Raw genomic sequence first — 24,331 nt, forward strand, 5'->3', positions numbered from 1 at the left:
TCTAAACTCGGCATGTTTGCGACTAGCGTTGACCATCGGCAAATTACCAAACTACGCTGTGGTGAAATACATGAAAAGAAACCTTCAGGGCTTCTCTTCAAAATGACATATGCATGATATCTGTATAATGTTTGGTTCTTGTGCAATAAATAGTTGAAAGTGTTCCCGGACTTTAAGTACACCCTGTATACAGCATACATAAGTAGTACCTACTTTCAAGAGCATAACAACACCAGTGTACGTGTGCTACGGCTTCTGACCAATCATTGCCTTTGTGTTTGTTTACATCATGTTTATTCTTGTGATGAACGGAGTATAGCCACTTTAGACGCTGGGGTGTGGAGCAAAGTCAACTATCCTGTGTATCTCAAAGGTGTTCCATTGGGTTTCGTACAGCTTCTGCGTGCAACAGTACATTTCAGGAACCAATGCCTCAGAGATGCTGCTTTATGGCAGGGTGCGTTGTCATGCTGATACAGTCAGAGTCTCCGACCTGTTCCTCTACCATATCCAGTACAAAGTGCTGTAAAAACATTCATACCCTTCCCCATTCGGCGTCTTCTTACGCGCGATCAGGGGGCGACACCCTAACCACGAGAGACACCTCCACACCGTAGCAGCGCCTCCTACATACTACACTAGAAAGATATGTACATGTGTGTGTTGTGGTCTTCAGTCCTGAGACTGGTTTGATGCAGCTCTCCATGCTACTCTATCCTGTACAAGCTTCTTCATCTCCCAGTACCTACTGCAACCTACATCCTTCTGAATCTGCTTAGTGTATTGATCTCTTGGTCTCCCTCTACGATTTTTACCCTCCACGCTGCCCTCCAATGCTAAATTTGTGATCCCTTGATGCCTCAATACATGTCCTACCAACCGATCCCTTCTTCTAGTCAAGTTGTGCCACAAACTTCTCTTCTCCCCAATCCTATTCAATACCTCCTCATTAGTTACGTGATCTACCCACCTTATCTTCAGCATTCTTCTGTAGCACCACATTTCGAAAGCTTCTATTCTCTTCTTGTCCACACTAGTTATCGTCCATGTTTCACTTTCATACATGGCTACACTCCATACAAATACTTTCAGAAACGACTTCCTGACACTTAAATCTATACTCGATGTTAACAAATTTCTCTTCTTCAGAAACGATTTCCTTGCCATTGCCAGTCTACATTTTATATCCTCTCTACTTCGACCATCATCAGTTATTTTACTCCCTAAATAGCAAAACTCCTTTACTACTTTAAGTGTCTCATTTCCTAATCTAATCCCCTCAGCATCACCCGATTTAATTTGACTACACTCCATTATCCTCGTTTTGCTTTTGTTGATGTTCATCTTATATCCTCCTTTCAAGACACTGTCCATTCCGTTTAACTGCTCTTGCAAGTCTTTTGCTGTCTCTGACAGAATTACAATGTCATCGGCGAACCTCAAAGTTTTTACTTCTTCTCCATGAATTTTAATACCTACTCCGAATTTTTCTTTTGTTTCCTTTACTGCTTGCTCAATATACAGATTGAATAACATCGGGGAGAGGCTACAACCCTGTCTCACTCCTTTCCCAACCACTGCTTCCCTTTCATGCCCCTCGACTCTTATAACTGCCATCTGGTTTCTGTACAAATTGTAAATAGCCTTTCGCTCCCTGTATTTTACCCCTGCCACTTTCAGAATTTGAAAGAGAGTATTCCAGTTAACGTTGTCAAAAGCTTTCTCTAAGTCTACAAATGCTAGAAACGTAGGTTTGCCTTTTCTTAATCTTTCTTCTAAGATAAGTCGTAAGGTTAGTATTGCCTCACGTGTTCCAACATTTCTACGGAATCCAAACTGATCTTCCCCGAGGTCCGCTTCTACCAGTTTTTCCATTCGTCTGTAAAGAATTCGCGTTAGTATTTTGCAGCTGTGACTTATTACACTGATAGTTCGGTAATTTTCACATCTGTCAACACCTGATTTCTTTGGGATTGGAATTATTATATTCTTCTTGAAGTCTATGGGTATTTCGCCTGTCTCATACATCTTGCTCACCAGATGGTAGAGTTTTGTCATGACTGGTTCTCCCAAGGCCATCAGTAGTTCTAATGGAATGTTGTCTACTCCCGGGGCCTTGTTTCGACTCAGGTCTTTCAGTGCTCTGTCAAACTCTTCACGCAGTATCTTATCTCCCATTTCATCTTCATCTACATCCTCTTCCATTTCCATAATATTGTCCTCAAGTACATCGCCCTTGTATAAACCCTCTATATAGTCCTTCCACCTTTCTGCCTTCCCTTCTTTGCTTAGAACTGGGTTGCCATCTGAGCTCTTGATATTCATACAAGTGGTTCTCTTCTCTCCAAAGGTCTCTTTAATTTTCCGGTAAGCAGTATCTATCTTACCCCTAGTGAGACAAGCCTCTACATCCTTACATTTGTCCTCTAGCCATCCCTGCTTAGCCATTTTGCACTTTCTGTCGATCTCATTTTTGAGACGTTTGTGTTCCCTTTTGCCTGCTTCATTTACTGCATTTTTATATTTTCTCCTTTCATCAATTAAATTCAATATTTCTTCTGTTACCCAAGGATTTCTATTAGCCCTCGTCTTTTTACCTACTTGATCGTCTGCTGCCTTCACTACTTCATCCCTCAGAGCTACCCATTCTTTTTCTACTGTATTTCTTTCCCCCATTCCTGTCAATTGTTCCCTTATGCTCTCCCTGAAACTCTCTACAACCTTTGGTTCTTTCAGTTTATCTAGGTCCCATCTCCTTAAATTCCCACCTTTTTGCAGTTTCTTCAGTTTCATTCTGCAGTTCATAACCAATAGATTGTGGTCAGAATCCACATCTGCCCCTGGAAATGTCTTACAATTTAAAACCTGGTTCCTAAATCTCTGTCTTACCATGATATAATCTATCTGATACCTATTAGTATCTCCAGGATTCTTCCAGGTATACAACCTTCTTTTATGATTCTTGAACCATGTGTTAGCTATGATTAAGTTATGCTCTGTGCAAAATTCTACAAGGCGGCTTCCTCTTTCATTTCTTCCCCCCAATCCATATTCACCTACTATGTTTCCTTCTCTCCCTTTTCCTACTGACGAATTCCAGTCACCCATGACTATTAAATTTTCGTCTCCCTTCACTACCTGAATAATTTCTTTTATCTCGTCATACATTTCATCAATTTCTTCATCATCTGCAGAGCTAGTTGGCATATAAACTTGTACTACTGTAGTAGGCATGGGCTTTGTGTCTATCTTGGCCACAATAATGCGTTCACTATGCTGTTTGTAGTAGCTAACCCGCACTCCTATTTTTTAATTCATTATTAAACCTACTCCTGCATTACCCCTATTTGATTTTGTATTTATAACCCTGTAATCACCTGACCAAAAGTCTTGTTGCTCCTGCCACCGAACTTCACAAATTCCCACTATATCTAACTTTAACCTATCCATTTCCCTTTTTAAATTTTCTAACCTACCTGCCCGATTAAGGGATCTGACATTCCACGCTCCGATCCGTAGAATGCCAGTTTTCTTTCTCCTGATAACGACGTCCTCTTGAGTAGTCCCCGCCCGGAGATCCGAATGGGTGACTATTTTACCTCCGGAATATTTTACCCAAGAGGACGCCATGATCATTTAATCATACAGTAAAGCTGCATGTCCTCGGGAAAAATTACGGCTGTAGTTTCCCCTTGCTTTCAGCCGTTCGCAGTACCAGCACATCAAGGCCGTTTTGGTTAATGTTACAAGGCCAGATCAGTCAATCATCCAGACTGTTGCCCCTGCAACTACTGAAAAGGCTGCTGCCCCTCTTCAGGAACCACATGTTTGTCTGGCCTCTCAACAGATACCCCTCCGTTGTGGTTGCACCTACGGTACGGCTATCTGTATCGCTGAGGCACGCAAGCCTCCCCACCAACGGCAAGGTCCATGGTTCATGGGGGAAGATATGTACATAGGGTAAATTAATTCAAGTTCTGTAAGAAAATATTATATTGAACCAGAGATGGTCAAATGTAGTATCGATTGCGTAGTAGTGTCGCTGCTCAACAGCAATCGCTGATTCAAGGTGTTATGAGTAATGCGTTAGAGTAAATTTAGATGGAGAGATGTATGGAGGACTCCCAAGTGTGAAGACGTGTTATAGCCTATGTGTGCTGGATATATACTTCTGATTTTTTTATTTGCAAGATACCATGATGTTTGCTAACTGAAAAAGAATCTTAACAGAAATGTGAAATAATCGACGTAAAGAAAGTTGTTTTGTTACTGATGCAATGCGCGTATTTGTAAGCGATGATTGAGACAATGTAAAGCATGCACATCCAATGATTTTGTAAAGCTAATTGTTACTGTATAATCAGTTTATACAGTGTGTTAATTGAGAGCATTATTAATTTTCAAAGAGTCAAAATACAAGTCTTAAAGTTCATATTCGATTTAATTAAAATGTATGCTAAGCAACAGCCTTGCACCGTAGCTGTTTGATAACTGTACAATTCAAAGTACTAACAGAGAGCAGTGCGAAGAGCGTTACCATTGCCCAGGTAAAGGTAAGAAATCTTACTGAATGCATTAAGCACAGGGACCATTATTTTCAAATTGATCAAGTTTTGTTTTATTACCAGGGCCAATTTGAAATCAATCGTATTGCATCAGATTCAGCTTTTGTGTTACGTAAATTCATGCAGTTTTAGTTTAGTTTAAAGTTATTGACAGTTTACATTCTCGCAGCTAAATTCAATTTTCACTCTCCCATTCAGGAAAGTTCAGGCAAAGTGCAGAAGCGACAAGATAGAATACACGTTCAAATGCCATTCCCATTTTAACAGTTGTGTTTCAGATTACTATCAGTTACGCAATTTCAATTATACAAATGGTTCAAATGGCTCTGAGCACTATGGGACTCAACTGCTGAGGTCATTAGTCCCCTAGAACTTAGAACTAGTTAAACCTAACTAACCTAAGGACATCACAAACATCCATGCCCGAGGCAGGATTCGAACCTGCGACCGTAGCGGTCTTGCGGTTCCAGACTGCAGCGCCTTTAACCGCACGGCCACTTCGGCCGGCTTCAATTATACACTGAAGCCCCAAAGGAACTAGTATAAGAGTGCGTTTTCAGATACAGAGATATGTAGACAGGCAGAATATGGCGGTTACTGCTGCTGCAATAGCAGGTTATCAAGATTTAAGTGAGCCTGAACATGGTCTTATAATCGGCGCACGAGCGATGGGACACAGCATCTCCGAGGTACCGATAAAGTGCAGATTTTCCCGTACGACAATTTCACGAGTGTACTGTGAATATCAGGAATCCGGTAAAACATCAAATCTCCGACATCGCTGCGACCAAGATCCTGCAAGAACGGGACGACAGAAGATAATCGCTCAGTGTGACAGAAATGCAACCTTTCCGCAAATTGCTGCAGATTTCCAGGTTCGCAGGAGAGCTTCTGTGAAGTAAGGAAAGTAAGAGGCGAAGGAGGCGGAATTGGAGTTGTGAGAACGGGTCGTGAGTCGTGCTTGGGTAGCTCAGTTGGTAGAGCACTTGCCCGCGAAAGGCAAAGGTCTCGAGTTCGAGTCTCGGTCCAGCACGTTTTAATCTGCCAGGAAGTTTCATATCGGCGCACACTCCCCTGCAGAGTGAATATCTCATTCTGGAAACATCCTCTAGGCTGTGGCTAAGCCATGTCTCCGCAATATCCTTTCTTTCAGGAGTGCTAGTTCTGCTAGGTTCGCAGGTGCCAGGAAGTTTCACATGCTGCAGATTTCAATGCTGAGCCATCAGCAAGTGTCAGTGTGCGAACCATTAAACGAAACATCATCGATATGGGCTTTTGGAGCCTTAAGGCCCACTCGTGTACCCTTGATGACTGCACGACACAGAGCTTTACGACTCGCCTGGGCCCCTCAACTCCGACATTGGACTCCTGCTGACTGGTCGGACGAGTCTCGCTTCAAATTGCATCGAGCGGATGAAGACAACCTCACGAATCCGTGGACCGTGCATGTCAGCAGGGGACTGTTGAAGCTGGTGGAGGCTCTGTAATGGTGTGGGGCGTGTGCAGCTGGAGTGATATGGGACCCCTGGTACGTCTAGATACGACTCTGACAGGAGACACGTACGCAAGCATTGCTACAGAGTGGCTTCAGGAACACTCTTCTGAATTTAAACACTTCCGCTGGCCACTAAACTCTACGGACATGTTGTTGGGCATATCTGGGATGCCTTGCAAACGAGCTGTTCAGAAGGGATACTCAGCCCCTCATACTTTTACGGATTTATGGACAGCCCTGTTGGATTCAAGGTCTCAGTTCCTTTCGGCGAGTCCACGCCACCTCGTGTTGCGGCACTTCTGCGTACTACACGATATTGGGCAGGTGTACTAGTTTCTGTGGCTCTTCAGTGTATGTGAAACAATACATGTTTGACTTATTTCAATGTATATTTTTCACACTGTTGGCACTGCACATGATGACACGTAACGTCTTCAGACATTTGCTAAACTGAAATCCTTCCGTCGGATTGCCACAGGGTACAGCGTGATTCAGCAGTCCAAAGCACTCGCTTCCAGCCATCCGCTGTCTACTGGCGTCTCCCTTTACGCCGCTTCCAGCGTCTCTCAGCATTGTTTCCAGAAATGTGTGGCTCATAGGAACTGCTCCAACATTGTACCCCATTCCTTCCAACTCCCTATGCACAGGCATTGTATCAGCTGGATTACTGATAGCATCCAAGTCATTGATTTCAGGCAATTTTTTTCAACCCCCCTCTGTAATGGTCGACAGTCTCTGTCCGTCCTTACACGAGGTTTCCCTGACCTTCTTGCAGCTGTGGTTCGCCCTTTACGTTACCACTCCCCAGAAATGTGCCTGCTGGGATTTGTTACTCAGGTGACGTTCAGTGAAGTCAGCAAGCTCTCCTCCACGACGCATTTTGCTGTTATTGCTCCTCTACTGACAAGCCAATGCCGCCTCTTTTTACATCGGCGGATCCGCCTCCCGTATCAATTCTACATGACGTTGGAGTGTCTGGACACTTTTGATCAGACTTTAAAGTATCGGAGGTTTACTGGTATGTTACACTGAAGAGCCAAATAAACTGGTACACCTGTCTAATATAGTGTAGGGCGCCCCTAGCACGCAGAAGGGCCGCAACACGACGTGGTATGGACTAGACAAATGTCTGCAGTAGTGCTGGAGGGAACTGACACCATGAATCCTGCTGGGCTGTCCGTAATATCCGTAAGAATACGAGGGAGAGGAGATCTCTTCTGAACAGCACGTTGCAAGGCATCCCAGATATGCTCAATAATGTTCATGTCTGGGGAGTTTGGTGGCCAATGGAAGTGTTTAAACTTCTCCCAAGAGTGTTCCCGAAGCCACTCTGTAGCAATTGTGGATGTGTGAGGTTTCGCTTTGTCCTGGTGCAGTTGCCAAAGTTCGTCGGAATGCACAATCGATATGAATGGATGCAAGTGATCAGACAGCATGCCTACGTACCTGTCACCTGCCAGAGTCGTAACTAGATCTGTCAGGGGCCCCAAATCACTCCAACTGCATATGTCTCACACGATCAGAGCCCCCACCAGCTTGAACAGTCCCCTGCCGACATGCAGGGTCCATCGATTCATGAGGTTGTCTCCATACCAGTACACGTCCATCCGCTCGATACATTTGAAATGAGACTCCTCCGACCAGGCAATACGTTTCCAGTCATCAACAGCCCAATACCGCTGTTGACGGGTCCAGGCGAGGCATAAAGCTTTGTACCGTGCAGTCATCAAGGGTACACGAGTGGGCCTTCGGCTCCGAAACCCCTTACCGATGATGTTTCATTGAATGGTGCGCACGCTGACACTTGTTGACGGCCTAGCGTTGAAATCTGTAGCAATTTGCGGAAGGGTTGCACTTCTGTCACGTTGAACGATTCTCTTCAGTCGTCGATGGTCCCGTTTTTGCAAGATCTTTTTCCGGTCGCAGTGACGTCGGAGATTTGATGTTTTACCGGATTCCTGATATTCACGGTACAGTCGTGAAATGGTCGCACGGGAAAATCCCCACTTTATCGCCACTTCGGAGATGCTGTGGCCGATCGCTCGTGCGCCGACTGTAACACCACGTCCAAATTCACTTAAATCTTCTGCCATTGTTAACAGCAGAAACCGATCTAACAACTGCGCCAGACACTTGTTGTGTTGTATAGACACTGCCGACCGCTGCGCCGTCTTTTGCCTGTTAACATATCTATTTGAACAAGTATGCCTATACCATTTTCTTTGGCGCTGCAGTGTGCTAAATAGCAAACCGTTGAATTTCTCCATCAGCCATCTCTGTAGGAATATGTGTGGACAGGACATAGGCTCCTCTGCAATCACTTACTATTGGTTATCCATCTTGAGCTTACTGCAAGGATAATTAGACCAGATGCATTTGGCTTTTATTTATAAAGCATCTTCCGTGGTTATTCTGCATATAGGATATATACATTTGTACTGATTTGGTTGTTTTAGGTTAAAAACAGCGTTTTGTTAATAAAGTTCGTGTGCAAATTACTTACGGTGTTCCTTTACATACTCACTCAGACACACACACACACACACACACACAAAGTAGTTTCACAGGTTAGCAACACTCACAACGTGAACGAAAACAAACGAACAGACATAAACACTGTTGCTGTGCAGAGTGAGAAACGAGAAACAGCTTACAAAAATGAAATGTAAATAATGAGCGCAAGAAGTTCTGTAGAACGGTAAAAACTGCCAAGTCCGTATGTGAATCAAAATCTTCCGACGTCAACCGCTGCTAGCAAGGAGGGAAGAGGCAGAATATGAAAACAAACACCGTAAGTAATTTGCACACCGACTTCATAAACAAAACTCTGCTTTTAACTTAAGGCAACCAAAAATATTCAAACGTATGTATCGAATTTTCAGAATAACCGTGGAAGGCGCTTTATAAATAAAAGCGAAACGTGTCTGGTGCAAGTCTCTTTAATTAAATTGCATTAATCTCAAGACGGATAACCAATAGTAACTGATTTTAACACCTGCTGCGGAAGATGGCCATGCAAACAAAGGTGTCCTCGGCAATTATTTATGTCTCTTCCGCAGCTAAGATGATATGAAGAACTAATTGCAACATCAGTCGCTTTTGTGAACGTTGTCACCACTCTTGAACATTCGCCACAGAAAAGCACTACTTCTGACAATGATTGTCTAACCTTGGACTCTTAAGGCTATCGGGTTTTATAGGAAAAACTTCAAATTCCAAACACAAAATAGCCAATTTACGCAATAGTACGAGTTTGAAGTGATAACTACAGGAGTGCAACCATTTGTGGCAGCTAAAATTACGGTCCTAGTAAAATACGGTTGAGTACTATTTTGAACAGTGTGATTACTGTGTATATGCAATCTTGGTATAAACTGCTCAGTTTTCATTTTTTTAATAAAGCGTCATAGGAAACTTCCACTTATCTTGGTACACAGATAAAATATTTGTCTTTGTTTTAGCCATGAAAAGAGACTTACTGAATCTTCATCTCAAAATAATAGACACTGTCAGAATCCAAAGGCGGATTATGGGTTTACTACACAAATGATTAAAGTGTCATTATGAAATAACTGGAACAAACAGAACCAGCTAATAATCAACAATATGACACTAACATACCATGGAGAATTCGTATAAGGAACCTATTCCACACAGTATGCACTAAATAATTCAGCTTCCACAAAAAAATTCAGTCTGCACACTATCCCCTTCGTTCCCATGTGGACCTATGTTCATGACGTTTTTTCTCCGTAAATAGGCGTATTTTCCCGCTTATAGACTGATGGTCCGCGAATGCGGACTTCATATTTTTAAAAGCAGGCCGCAGCACCTCTCAAGATACGATTCGTGTATTAGTTTACAGCTTTTAGTGTGCAGAAAATGATTACTTCTACAAATAAAAAAAACTATTTAAATGACTATTGTGCCTAAATATCTGACTGAGACTCGGTGTTTTTTTTTCCCTACCGTTCGCTAAGTAGTCTCGATGTTGAGAACTAGTTCATATTTGTATGAATTTTGTTCGTTACTATAAAATAACTCATTTCTTGCAGGTCCTCGTACGTGGATGTCAAGTCATAATGCATAGTTTCTAACTTCAATTTACTCTTTGACAATGAAATACTGAAACAACTGTTATTTCTACACTCTACAGAACTGGATGAAATATTAACTGATGAGCAATTAGAGGCTCTTTTTAATGAAAGCAATGCAGGATTATCTTATACGGAAGATGTCAAATTCTCGTCTTCCGCTGAAGATCGTGCTGCTGAGCTTGATGAAACTGAGCGGTACACAATAAGAACGTCAAGATGTCTGCCGGTAGCTAGGAGAAGGGGACGTCCTTGTACAGTTCATTCCTCGAGTGTGAAGATGTTGATGGTGCAGAAAATGTGAATAAAAAGCGAAGAAGACTTGTGTTGCAACTAATTTCAGAAGTTAAGTTTTAAAATGTTGGTGCGGTTAAAGGCGCTGCAGTCTGGAACCGCAAGACCGCTACGGTCGCAGGTTCGAATCCTGCCTCGGGCATGGATGTTTGTGATGTCCTTAGGTTAGTTAGGTTTAACTAGTTCTAAGTTCTAGGGGACTAATGACCTCAGCAGTTGAGTCCCATAGTGCTCAGAGCCATTTTTAAAATGTTGGCCAGCTACCAAAATTTGTTCAGGCACTGAATGCCTCACAATGTAGGAAACCTGGCAGTTCTAAATTATTAATTGCCGCAAGTTAGTGTATAATTATAATTTCCTTGCAATTATGCAGCTGTTTTAGACCACGAACAAGAACATGAACTGGAAAGCAGGTATTTCAAAAATGTTAACTGTACGAATCGTATTTTCTGTGTGTATTAGCAATTTACTGCTTCAAATAAAATATACTTATATATTACAGAATAAAATGTTTTATTGAAGAAAGGGGAAAGAGAATGCAAAGCAAAGACTAGTATATTTTCACGATAAGTGAGATTTGAGGTCCACATATGTGGCTCTCCATCAAAAAATATTTCATTTGCGTTTTTGTCATGCTTTTTTAATACTTTGCTGGAAAATATGAAAAGAAAAATTTTCGATAATTCTTTTATTGCAGGTGTGGAGAGGATATATTGAACCCAAAATGAATGTCACATGCGTTACAATAATAAATCAGTGCTTTAACTGGATGAGAAGAAATGAAGAGATGGTAGATCTAAAAGTGGTGGTGGATATTCCTTCTTTTATAAAAAAATACAGTAATGCCATTTGAGCTGTTACACTTGTCGCAAGCAAGCGAAATTCCCTTGCATATGTATCTTCATAGGTATTAATTACGAATTGTTAGGCCATTTATGAAACCCGTGCACTAAATCACGGTATTTACGAACACGATCTGCCTGTAAGAACGATGTAATGACACTGAAAACCTGAAGAACGTGTACGGACAACCCTTGCGTCTCGCAATATCGCGTCACAATGGAGACAGTGTAGGTATGATGGCGAAAAATTCTGTTCTGCGCTCCTGAATGCTTACTCGACAGATATTCCCACTGTATGTATCTGACACATATTGTCTTTGCTTCATTACGACTGAAACCGCAGATATTCCAGTGTAACAACAGAGCTACTATTGTAGCCAACAACAAACAAGTTTGTGATTGTGGACAAGACATTCTTAACGGAATTGTCACGGATGCCAGTTCTACATCCGTGCTGTGTGAGCTACCACCTGGTACAAAAGTCAAGTTTTGAAAAATCGTTATGAAATTCAGAACAAACTGAAAGTGTTGATCGAAGCAGTTTGACAAAATGGCACAGTCCTGGATCTTCATCTGAAAGGAAGTACTCAGTCGTCCGATCTAAACTACAGGAAAACCTAGTTTCCGAGGTAACTGCCTTGGTGTTATTTTAGTTTTCATGCTGTAAAACTAGAAAGATAGAGAATATATATTTCTGATCTATATGAAAACAACTGTTGATATATCGAATTTTATTTTCACGATTTCCGAATTCTTCAAACGTATATCAATCTTCGTATTTGTGCTATCTTGATTTCTTTCCATCATTTCTTGTTAAAAGAATACGTTCGTGCACGCCTGTGCAATGAATTTCACAATTTTGGCCTGTCTTCCTAAATTGCCCATGTCATGTCACGATTTTGTACACCGGTTTCATCTCACTTGGGTCTGTGAGTGGTTGTAGGACAGCATGTTAACTGTACATTTGTAAGTAGTCGTTTGAAATAACATCGCTTGCTTATTAAAATCTATTATCGTGACATCAGGTGATATCTCGTGTGCAGAGCAACCTCCTATATTCCAAGATAATTTTCTTGAAGCTGTTTCGTTTTTAATTGAATCAAAAATAGAAAATCAATTATTTCTGTTTAAGTAAGAGAATAACTGCTTAAAAACTGTCATATATCCAATTATATTCAAACGATTTCCGAATTATCGATTTCTTGGTGTGATCTCGATTTTTTGCATCTGTTCTTGTCAGTAAAATGCATTCGTTCTCGCCCGAGAAACGTATTTCATGATTTTGTACTGCTTTCTGAAGTTGTAGTATTCCAGTTTCATCTCATTTTGTGCCGCCCTTAGTGCTCCCTCACGTTTGTGAGTAACTTCAGAAAAACTTATGATGTGCTGTCTGGTTAACTTTGCATTCGATCGCTGGTTAAGCTATCATTTCAAATAACAGACATTCATCACAAGTTGTGTCAGTATAATTGGCTCATTGAAGTCTGCCGATATTCAATTCAGATAATATTAGTACTGTTACTGAACATCTGTGTAGCTGCAAGTTAGGGGCGGGAAAAACCTACCAGTTAAAACCGATACCAGTATTTTAGTTCTGAATAGCCGATATTTTTCGGTATTTATTTGGTCTCTGTTACAACAGGTGTTTTTGTATTTTTACTAATAACGGGGTAAATAAACCGAAATAACAGTTAACCATAGCAGCACTGCTAAAATATTTCATTTTTAAATAAACCTTCGTTAGAGAACACGTAATTTTTATTCGTGAAATTTTCATTACTTTGAAACACAACGTTATTATAGAAACTGGGCAAAGCGATTAATAACAATGCTAACAGAAATGGGTTATTAACAAGTGACACAAGAATTGGTACTGCATTGCTGAGACAATAATGTATCTGTTACCATGTGGCTTGGTCTACTAGATGGTACGCGTGCACATACAATGTGCAAGACCCACAACAAACTTGTGACATAATCTAAAGAGAAAACTTGAGACGTAACAGTTAATTCATAATTACGATGAAAATCTGCTGCCTGGGTCTACATAACATAGCTTTAGCTGCTTGTAGTCCTTGAAAACTAACAAAGTAACACGAAAAATATAGTTCTTCAATCTTAGTTTTCATCCTTTAGCAATGACTACTCGTAAAGTCCAAATAAACGCCGATTATAACACGATTTTGCAGAAGAGTTTCAAAAACTTAGAATCAGTAGGAGAATACTGACGATTTTTGTAATAGTCAACCACTTATCACTAAGTTTTTTATTTGCGTGCTCAATTTTTTATTTTGATTCTACCTGTCTTTAAACTGAGGAAGTAAATATTTTTAAATCTTTGTTCGATTTCTACGCTTATTACAGGAAATAATATGAATAAAAAACTGAAAATCGTTTATTTCATAAACCAGCTATTTTGAGCGGTTTTGACAGCCCTATCAAACTGGCATTGAAAAGAGTAATGTAATCGAAAACCTGTTGTTTCAGCGATAACGGCCATCCCTACTGCGTGGCGGCTAGACTGCAAAATCACACATACAGCACAATGTATTTCGTATCTCTTGCACCCCCCCTCCCCCCCATTCTCAATCATAAATTCGAAAATCATAGTAAACAGGCCTATTACATGTGCCCCAAGGACCTCATTATTTGCCATATATCAATTTCCCCTTAGTAGTTTACTCCATTTAAATAAACGGCCTGCTCTGATCTATTGTTAGCGGATGCTGGTAGGTCCCAATGCAACGCTTTAACACTTAAGAGAGCCCACATACAGGCTCTCCATTTAATATCGTTTTGTATGGCAGTTCTTGCGTCGTAGCACATTGGTTAGCAGTCTTAATTTGAGTATTTTCCCCAACGTGTCCACATTGCAAGTTGTAAGGGATGAATGCAATGCGCAGAACTACCCATAGTGAGCCCGAAATACTATAATAGCGGCACGAACGTTAAATCATGGATTTCGCGCAGTATCTTCACGGTCAGCAACAGCTGGGATTAAGCGTTTCATTACCAGATGGCACTGACGCGCTGGTAGTGGCTACCGTCGGTAGATGGCACTGCAAGGCAGTTCTGCCATTTTGACAAGCATAATACGTGAAGTATCTTAAAAAAGATCTATCATTAAGAAATAATACTAAGCGTGTACCACATAACGTTCCCTTCCTATATTTACGACGTTAAGATAATAATTGAAATAGCGAAGTAAGGCGATGAACACCTCAGAGTAAGTGCGCTGAATGTCGGAATGCGAACTGAAATCGAATAATTACAAATCATCGAGCGTTTGTTTACTACGACACAGAGTAAGTGAATGCTATTATAAATGACTGACAAGTTTCAATTTCACATCATGATGTTAACTAAAGGCTACTATCACACTTTTTGAAACTGACTGAGCAGTTTATACCAAGATTGCATATACACAGTAATCACACTGTTCAAAATAGTACTCAACCGTATTTTACTAGGACCGTAATTTTAGCTGCCACAAATGGTTGCACTCCTGTAGTTATCACTTCAAACTGTTCAAGTACTAAAGATGACTGAGATAGTTATGCAGATTTATCCGAATATTCAAATAACTTGTATCTAGAGAGGTACAAATACACATCCAAATGTATGGTACCTGGTTCCTGGTTTTACTACTATCCGCTATGTTGTATATCCATTTCGCTACTTAATCGCCTACCCTGATTCTTACAAAGAGAAATCTAGCAATAAATATCTTACGGCTACATTGGATTAATTAGATATTACTAAGTACGGTGTATGTTTCGTCCACCATACGTACATTTCAGTTTGATAAAAGTCATGATACCAGAAGCAGATTAGCGTTCTTGAGGAACAGAAGTCAAATTATTTTCCTACCATTCTGATTTAAATTTCCTGATATTTCCCGAAATCGTTGGAGGTGAATTTTTGGAATGCTCCCTTTGAAACAAACATGATCGATGCCACGGCCAACGCCATTGTCGAAGTGACGGTACATCTTACTCTTCGTTTCTTTGGCTATTGCATACAAAATTCCCGTCCTTTCTCATTCTATATCCTGCAATACCCTTGAAAAAATAAAAATGATTTGACCCCGACGTGATTTGAACACGCAACCTTCTGATCTGGAGTCAGACGCGCTACCGTTGCGCCACGGAGTCAAGTACTGCTACGCCTGTCTGTTGGATAATATGTTCAGATATGTTGTAAGTAATTATCATACACTCTATTGAAGGATTTTAGTTCTTCTACATGTTATTTCGATGATGTATTTCATTTGCATCACTACTATTGTCACTTAAGTTCCAGAACTGAGTAAAGTATTCTTTTATTTCAAGTTGACACCAGAGAGAAAAAAAGTGCCATACAGTTTCGTTGCAGATATAGCACTGAGGCAACAAATTAAGCGATAAATTCACTTTTTCTGAATGAGTTCCAGGAGATGTAGCCACGAGGACCGACATCAAAGCCAGCGAAATCTTCACAAAGAAATGATATGGAAGGTCTTACCTTTCGTTAGCCGTCTGTGCCCCTAACGTCTGATCTTGTGGCCACTTATTTGACGTCTGTTCAGATCTGGGATGTCAGTACGGTATCTTTTGTACCACACTGCTAAAAATAAACCTAAAATCCCGTTATAATTCACTGGATCCGAAAATTTCCATCTCATATGTTTAAATTAAGTACCGTATCGCATATGTGTAATACGTTCAAAATATTTTTTAAACATCCGGCAGACAGTATTCGTCATTGTTAGACTCCATGATTCGTATTTATCTGCACAAGCAACCCATTATACGGCTCTGAAAATTCCGCCTTATGCATGACACTGTGATATTTTATTGTTTGATATTTACATTGTGCAGTGCACATTAATTATTGTTTTTGTAGCTAAGCTTTGTCCGCATAATTGTGTAGTTGTTGTAGTTCATTGTGTGTTTATCAAAATAGCCACGAAAGCTATAATGATACTAAGGGTATCAAGTTCGTTATCTCATAATTAACGCATACTTAATACTCACGACGACACACTCTAAATTGGAGGAGATACGCTGTGCAATTAATTGCACCGTCTTATTTTTCACATTGTTATAGTTATTATTTGTTAAGTGTAGTTTTCTAAATAAGAGTGGTCATCAGTATGCAAAAAATAAAATTAAATTAGAAACACTGACAACGGATGTAATTTAGCCCATTCTGGCAAGATATTGTCACATGCTATCTATCTATTCATGGCTATATAAAGAAGATTGCCCGTTTAATTCCTTGTTCGTACAAATCTATAGTTTTATTTCGATCTTGATGAATTTTTGCACACTTTACCTTTCAGGCAAGAGGAAGATCACTGACTACATAAGTTTTCGTAATGTAACATTGTGTACTACCAAGCTTTGCGATATTTTATTTCACAGTTTTATTCGAGTTTGGTAAAATTATACATTTGCTGACTGTAAATACGCTTTCATTATGTTTTCGTGAAAGGAAAGTCTCTCTGCTTGCAATGTAGAAACTCCTAAATCAGTATATCTTTTTGAGTAATAACGTTTTTTTTACCCCTGGCTGACTGCAAATATATATTTAAATTGTAAAAAATATAAATAAACATGTGAAATATTTATTCATTAAGCATAGGCACATTTTTGCAGTCAAAATACTTTTTGCAGAAAATTAAGTGTACTGAAATGATACAAGTATATACTTTACAGTAAGATTTAGGGTACATTATGCATTCCACATATGTTACTTTACTTTGTAATTTAAAAAGGAATAAAAGCATAATATATTATGTAAGTGTTAATACTAAACTAATGGCTTGAAATTGGTGTATATTTGTAAAAGTCACAACAGGAAGCCGAGAACCTGGTTTTTATGAATGCCGCAAGTGAAGGCGTGGTTTACCGCTGATAACTGATCTTTATGCTTGTATACATCGTTTGGTGTAACAAGGAATCACATCCCATCAAAAGAAGTGTTCGTTTGTTGAGTTAGAGAATGGGCCATGTCCAGATAAACAAGCCTATTGTGGACCTGTTCCAATAAAAAAAAGAACGAGGATGTAAAGAAAACTCTGCAACACATACCCAACTAGCGGAAATCATTTTATAACAGTACCTGTCAGTGGCCAGCGAAGGATGGACACCATTGCCTGCTTTTCTATAATTTGACTGTATTTTGGGTGCTTTATGAATAAACTTACGTGCTCATGACACACTCTCCTATTACTATAACGGATATGAATAACATACACACAACCCTTCTGCTGCAAACAGAACGCTAGCTGCCTCATCCATATGATCAGGTTCGAAATGGGCCATCTCCAGTACACTCTGACTGACTTACTGACCAAACTTGATGGCGAAAGTGCGACGTAATAGTGTGTATTATTTCACTCTGGGGCCAGTTGCTACATAACAACTCCATGACACCGCGCTTAAACCTGCTGGGTACTAAAACTGTTTTTTGTTTCTCTTGGAAAATTTACTTCTTGGACATGACGCCTTTTTCAACTCCCCGACTCAGTTATTAATTAGTTATTGTTGTGGTCTTCAGTCCGAAGACTGGTTTGGTGCAGCTCTCCATGCTTCTCTATCCTGTACAGACCTCTTCATCTCCAAATAACTACAGCATCTTACCTGCGTTTGAACCTGCTTACTATAATCATCTCTCGGTCTCCCTCTACAATTTTTACCTCCCCTCCACCTCCACCGTAACAAAACTGACGATTCCTTCACGCCTCTGAATATGCTCTAGTTTAGCGATGCTGTTAATTAGAACGCAGCTTTTTACAGAAACGAAAAAACCGAAATATTTTGTCAGTGACTAGATGGAATAGACGGTGCCGAATCTTGTGTTGGCAAATAAAAAAATAGTCGTCTCTTGCACAACGTGGCATTTTTCAGAAAATAAATATTCTTATGAGCTCTCAATTACACAACAAGTTAACAAATATTCAAAGGATGATTCTATCAGTTCACTAATGTTATTCATGATCTAGTTCGGATATTTCTGCATAGTTGAAGGTACTCGCACATAACCTGTTCATTTATTGCGACTGATTGCGTTTGTCTGCCAGAAACAGTGAAAATTATCTACTGGCAGCGCATATTAATTACCAATAATCTACACTTCATACAGCTTGCAAATATCAAACAGCAAATCAGCGGTGATGGCATTCTGTGGGACAACAAAATTACGTGTGAAATTGCAATACATCCTGATACAAGAGTGTAAGTACAATTTTCTTAAATATTTCAGATTCATTCTACGTCAATTAGTTAGTATTTTATATCCTTTGGAATCCATTAAAGTATTCGGTGCTGATTCTGCCAATTATACGTTATGTTTACATATTACCGTTATTGTAATGGGTATCAGGAAATCACAGAAAGGGCGTTTGTCTAAAACGGGGCACGTAAAACACAGTACGGTAGTTGTAGAAACGATGGTATTGTAGTTATAATTTTGTCGAAGCTGGGTTGGGAAAGAACCAGAGCTCTAAGCCCTAATAGAAAGCACTGAAACTCAAATAGTTGTAGGTACAGAAAGCTGGCGAAAGCCGGAAATAAATTCAGCCGAAAATTTTTTAAGCAACCTAACGGAAAGGATAGATTAAATACAGTTGGTGGTCGAGTATTTATTGCTGTCTGAAGTAGTTCGCCTTGTAGTGAAATTGAAGTAGATAGTTTCTGCGAAATAGTATGGGTAGAGGTTATACTTGACAATCGGACGAAACTATTAATTGGATCGTTTTACCGACCCCCGACTCAGAAAATATAGTTGCAGAACAGTTCAAAGAAAACCTGAGGCTCATGTCAAATAGGTACACCACTCATACAATTAAAGTCGGTGGTGACTTCAATCTACCCTTGATATGCTGTAAAAATTGTACGTTTAAAGCCGGCGGCAGGCATAAAACGTCGTACGAAACTGTACTGAATGCTTTCTCAGAAAATTATTTTGAACTATTAGTTTAAAAGCCCACTCGAAGAGTAAATGATTGCGAAAGCATACTTGACCTCTTAGCAACAAATAATCCTGAACAAATAGTGAGTATCGTGACGAATACAGGGATTAGCGACCACAAGACAGTTGCTGCTAGGCTGAATACCGTAACACCTACAACCATCAAAAAGAAACGCAAAGTATATCTGTTTTAAAAAGCTGATAAAAATGCTCTTAATTTCTTTTAAGAGACAGTCTTCACTCTGATCATGTAACCGTAGGAAATATGCGGCATGATTTCAAAGAGATAGTATCGACAGCAATTGACAGATATATACCACATAAATTAATACGTGATGGCACTGATCCCCAATGGTACAGTGTGGCCGTGCGATTCTAGGCGCTACAGTCTGGAGCCGAGCGACTGCTACGGTCGCAGGTTCGAATCCTGCCTCGGGCATGGATGTGTGTGCTGTCCTTAGGTTCGTTAGGTTTAATTAGTTCTAAGTTCTAGGCGACTGGTGACCTCAGAAGTTAAGTCGCATAGTGCTCAGAGCCATTTGACCCCAACGATACACAAAACGTGTCAGATCCCTGTCGCAGAAGCAACGAAGTAATTTCCACAACGAACTCTGTGTCGAAATCTGGCAGAAAACCCAAAGAGATTCTGGTCATACATAAAGCACACCAGTGGCAAGACGCAATCAGTACCTTCACTGCGCGATACCAACAGTGAAGTCACTGATGACAATGCCACCAAAGCAGAGTTATTAAACACGGTTTTCCGAAACTTCTTCACCAAAGAAGACGAATTAAATATTCCAGAAATCAAGAACAACTGCGAAGATGAGAAACATAGAAGTAGATATCCTCGCTGTAGCAAAGCAGCTTAAATTACTTAATAAAGGCAAGACTTCCGGTCCAGATGGTATACCAGTCAGGTTCCTTCCAGAGTATGCAGATGCAATAGCTCCATATTTAGCAAATATATACAACCGCTCGCTCACAGAAAGTTCCGTACCTAAACACTGGAAAGTTGCTCAAGTCACACCAATACCAAAAAAGGGAAGTAGCAGTAATCCGCAGAATTACAGGCCCATATCACTAACGTCGATTTGCAGTAGGGTTTAGGAACATATACTGTATTCGAACATGATGAAGTACCTCGAAGAAAACGATTTATTGACGCATAGTTAGCACGGATTCAGGAAATATCGTTTTTGTGAAACACAACTAGCTCTTTATACTCATGAAGTAATGAGTGCAGTCAACAGGGAATGTCAAATTGATTCCACATCTTTAGATTTCCGGAAGGCTTTCGACACCGTTCGTCACAAGCGTCTTCTAGCCAAACTGCTTGCCTGTGGAATATCGCCTCAGTTGTGCGACTGGATTCGTGATTTCCTCTCAGAAAGGTCATAGAGGTAATAGAGAAGTGTTATAGGCACTCTTTTGTTCCTGATCTATATTAACAACACAGGAGGCAATCTGAGTAGCCCTCTTAGATTGTTTGCAAGTGATGCTGTCATTTAACGTCTTGTAAAATCATCAGATGACCAAAACGAATTTCAAAATGATTTAGATAAGATATCTGTATGGTGCAAAAAGCGACAATTGACCCTGAACAATGAAAAGTGTGAAGTTATTCACATGAGTACTAAAAAAAAATCCGCTGAATTACGATTACGCGATAAGTCACACAAATCTGAAGGCTGTAAATTCAACTAAATACTTAGGGATTACAATTACAAATAATCTAAATTAGGACGATCACATAGATAATGTTGTGGGTAGAGCAAACCAAAGACTGCGATTCATTGGCAAAACACTTAGAAGGTGCAACAGATCTACTAAAGAGACTGGTTACACCACGCTTGTCCGCCCTATTCTGGAGTATTGCTGTGCGTTGTGGGATCCGTATGACGTGGGACTGAGGGATGATATTGAATAAGTTCACGGAAGGGCGGCTCGTTTTGTATTATCGCGAAATAGGGGAGATAGTGCCACAGACATGATACGTGAATTGGAGTGGCTATCGTTAAATCAAAGATGTTTTTCGTTGCGACGGGATCTTCTCATGAAATTTCAATCGCCAGTTTTCTCCTCCGATTGCGAAAACATTCTGTTGGCACCAACCTACATGGGGAGAAATGATCATCACGATAAAATAAGAGGAATCAGGGCTCGCACAGAAAAATGTAAGTGCTCGTTTTTCCCGCGCGCTGTTCTAGAGTGGAATGGTAGAGAGACAGCATGAAGGTGGTTCATTGAACCCTCTGCCAGGCACTTAATTGTGAATAGCAGAATAATCACGTAGATGTAGATGAATGATTCTGTACAATAATAATGAATTACTTGAATTACTTATTAGTTTCAGTTAACACAATGCAAGTATACGAAACACAAAAAATGAATGTAAAACGTAAAATAACAATTTAAAATAAAAACAAATGTAAGTACAATAAATAACTAGATTAATAATGAATGTTTAGATACTTTAATTACGTATGTTGAAAACACTCTACATTGTGTACTGCGTATTTTCCAAAAATGGTGTTTCAGAAACCAACTTTATTACACATGGATGCATGTAGTTTGAAATCTTCGTTAATTTAAGTTCCAACTAAATTTTTCATTTTTCAGAATTAAGTAATGGTGGTGGAGTTTTTTACAAAATTTCATATAATTACAAAATTCGATTATACTGTTTTCAAGAACTTTAATCACATATCAGCTTTTATATGAGAGACATTTGTTATGTATCACCGTTTTGAAGCTGGACACTCCAAGCTCCTAATATACCAAATTACCTTTCGGGGTGTGTTTTGCCCCTAATAGTGAAATTGGCCACGAGAAAAACAATACGTACTGCATTATTTTTCCTCCTCTACACACCCGCCAAATTTTATGAAGACCGTTTATTGACATTGGGAATGTTTTGAATGTACTTGCATTAAAACCCCACATCTCAGAGCGATAAGTCAAAATAGGTTATGCACACTGACTGTGTTCTTGATTATTCAGGCAGACTGAAGCTTAGTTTAGAAAATTGTATTTGCTTTACGAAACTAACTCCAGTACATTCTTCTTTTTCTTTTTCTTACTTTTTCTGTCCATTCAGTGTTGAACTAGGCTATAATCAAATAAACTCATTACATGGTCCCTTTGTTTAGGGGAGAGTGATGTAGCTCTGTGGTAGTGTACCTAGTAATACATCATGTTTTTCGGCCGGTACTTCTTGTATAGTAACTGATTTTTGAATCGCATGAAGAAGCGCGCTCTAGAATGGTCATAAGCAGATTTCGGCATTTTCTACTCTTTTCTACTGTTTTTGTCGTTGTGAGGCGTAAGATTTTGTGTTGCACTTGTAAATGTCTTTAGTTCTACACATTTAAGTTTTGTATGACGTATTAAAGCGTTTTATGGCGCGCAAGGTTCTGTATACACTCCTGGAAATGGAAAAAAGAACACATTGACACCGGTGTGTCAGACCCACCATACTTGCTCCGGACACTGCGAGAGGGCTGTACAAGCAATGATCACACGCACGGCACAGCGGACACACCAGGACCCGCGGTGTTGGCCGTCGAATGGCGCTAGCTGCGCAGCATTTGTGCACCGCCGCCGTCAGTGTCAGCCAGTTTGCCGTGGCATACGGAGCTCCATCGCAGTCTTTAACACTGGTAGCATGCCGCGACAGCGTGGACGTGAACCGTATGTGCAGTTGACGGACTTTGAGCGAGGGCGTATAGTGGGCATGCGGGAGGCCGGGTGGACGTACCGCCGAATTGCTCAACACGTGGGGCGTGAGGTCTCCACAGTACATCGATGTTGTCGCCAGTGGTCGGCGGAAGGTGCACGTGCCCGTCGACCTGGGACCGGACCGCAGCGACGCACGGATGCACCCCAAGACCGTAGGATCCTACGCAGTGCCGTAGGGGACCGCACCGCCACTTCCCAGCAAATTAGGGACACTGTTGCTCCTGGGGTATCGGCGAGGACCATTCGCAACCGTCTCCATGAAGCTGGGCTACGGTCCCGCACACCGTTAGGCCGTCTTCCGCTCACGCCCCAACATCGTGCAGCCCGCCTCCAGTGGTGTCGCGACAGGCGTGAATGGAGGGACGAATGGAGACGTGTCGTCTTCAGCGATGAGAGTCGCTTCTGCCTTGGTGCCAATGATGGTCGTATGCGTGTTTGGCGCCGTGCAGGTGAGCGCCACAATCAGGACTGCATACGACCGAGGCACACAGGGCCAACACCCGGCATCATGGTGTGGGGAGCGATCTCCTACACTGGCCGTACACCACTGGTGATCGTCGAGGGGACACTGAATAGTGCACGGTACATCCAAACCGTCATCGAACCCATCGTTCTACCATTCCTAGACCGGCAAGGGAACTTGCTGTTCCAACAGGACAATGCACGTCCGCATGTATCCCGTGCCACCCAACGTGCTCTAGAAGGTGTAAGTCAACTACCCTGGCCAGCAAGATCTCCGGATCTGTCCCCCATTGAGCATGTTTGGGACTGGATGAAGCGTCGTCTCACGCGGTCTGCACGTCCAGCACGAACGCTGGTCCAACTGAGGCGCCAGGTGGAAATGGCATGGCAAGCCGTTCCACAGGACTACATCCAGCATCTCTACGATCGTCTCCATGGGAGAATAGCAGCCTGCATTGCTGCGAAAGGTGGATATACACTGTACTAGTGCCGACATTGTGCATGCTCTGTTGCCTGTGTCTATGTGCCTGTGGTTCTGTCAGTGTGATCATGTGATGTATCTGACCCCAGGAATGTGTCAATAAAGGTCCCCCTTCCTGGGACAATGAATTCACGGTGTTCTTATTTCAATTGCCAGGAGTGTATATTTAAAACCAGTAACGTAACGTGTGAACACTCTTCTAGCATGAAACACGTGATATTTTCAAATAAACTGAGTTTCTTTAATGTGCTATTAGCTGCCCTCGCCTTTAAAATGGAACATTTTGTTAGCTGACAATGTCTTTTATTTAAATGTATTGCAGTAGGGTACACTGAGGACGAACGTCATTGAATACCTCCTCATATCGCACAGGAGCAACTGAACCTGCATGGGCTTAGCAA

General features: G+C 40.9%; 1 protein-coding gene and 1 non-coding gene across 3 annotated transcripts in view; both read right to left on the reverse strand.

Annotated features, from left to right (window-relative positions):
- LOC126215027 (nascent polypeptide-associated complex subunit alpha, muscle-specific form-like) overlaps positions 1 to 24,331 on the reverse strand; it is a 241,824-nt gene that overhangs the window by 20,414 nt on the left and 197,079 nt on the right. The window lies entirely within an intron of this gene.
- Trnaw-cca (transfer RNA tryptophan (anticodon CCA)) lies at positions 15,373 to 15,444 on the reverse strand. The gene has a single exon. It is a non-coding gene; the product is annotated as a tRNA-Trp (tRNA).

This window comes from Schistocerca nitens, chromosome 12 (assembly GCF_023898315.1).
Source record: "Schistocerca nitens isolate TAMUIC-IGC-003100 chromosome 12, iqSchNite1.1, whole genome shotgun sequence".
NCBI lineage: Eukaryota > Metazoa > Arthropoda > Insecta > Orthoptera > Acrididae > Schistocerca > Schistocerca nitens.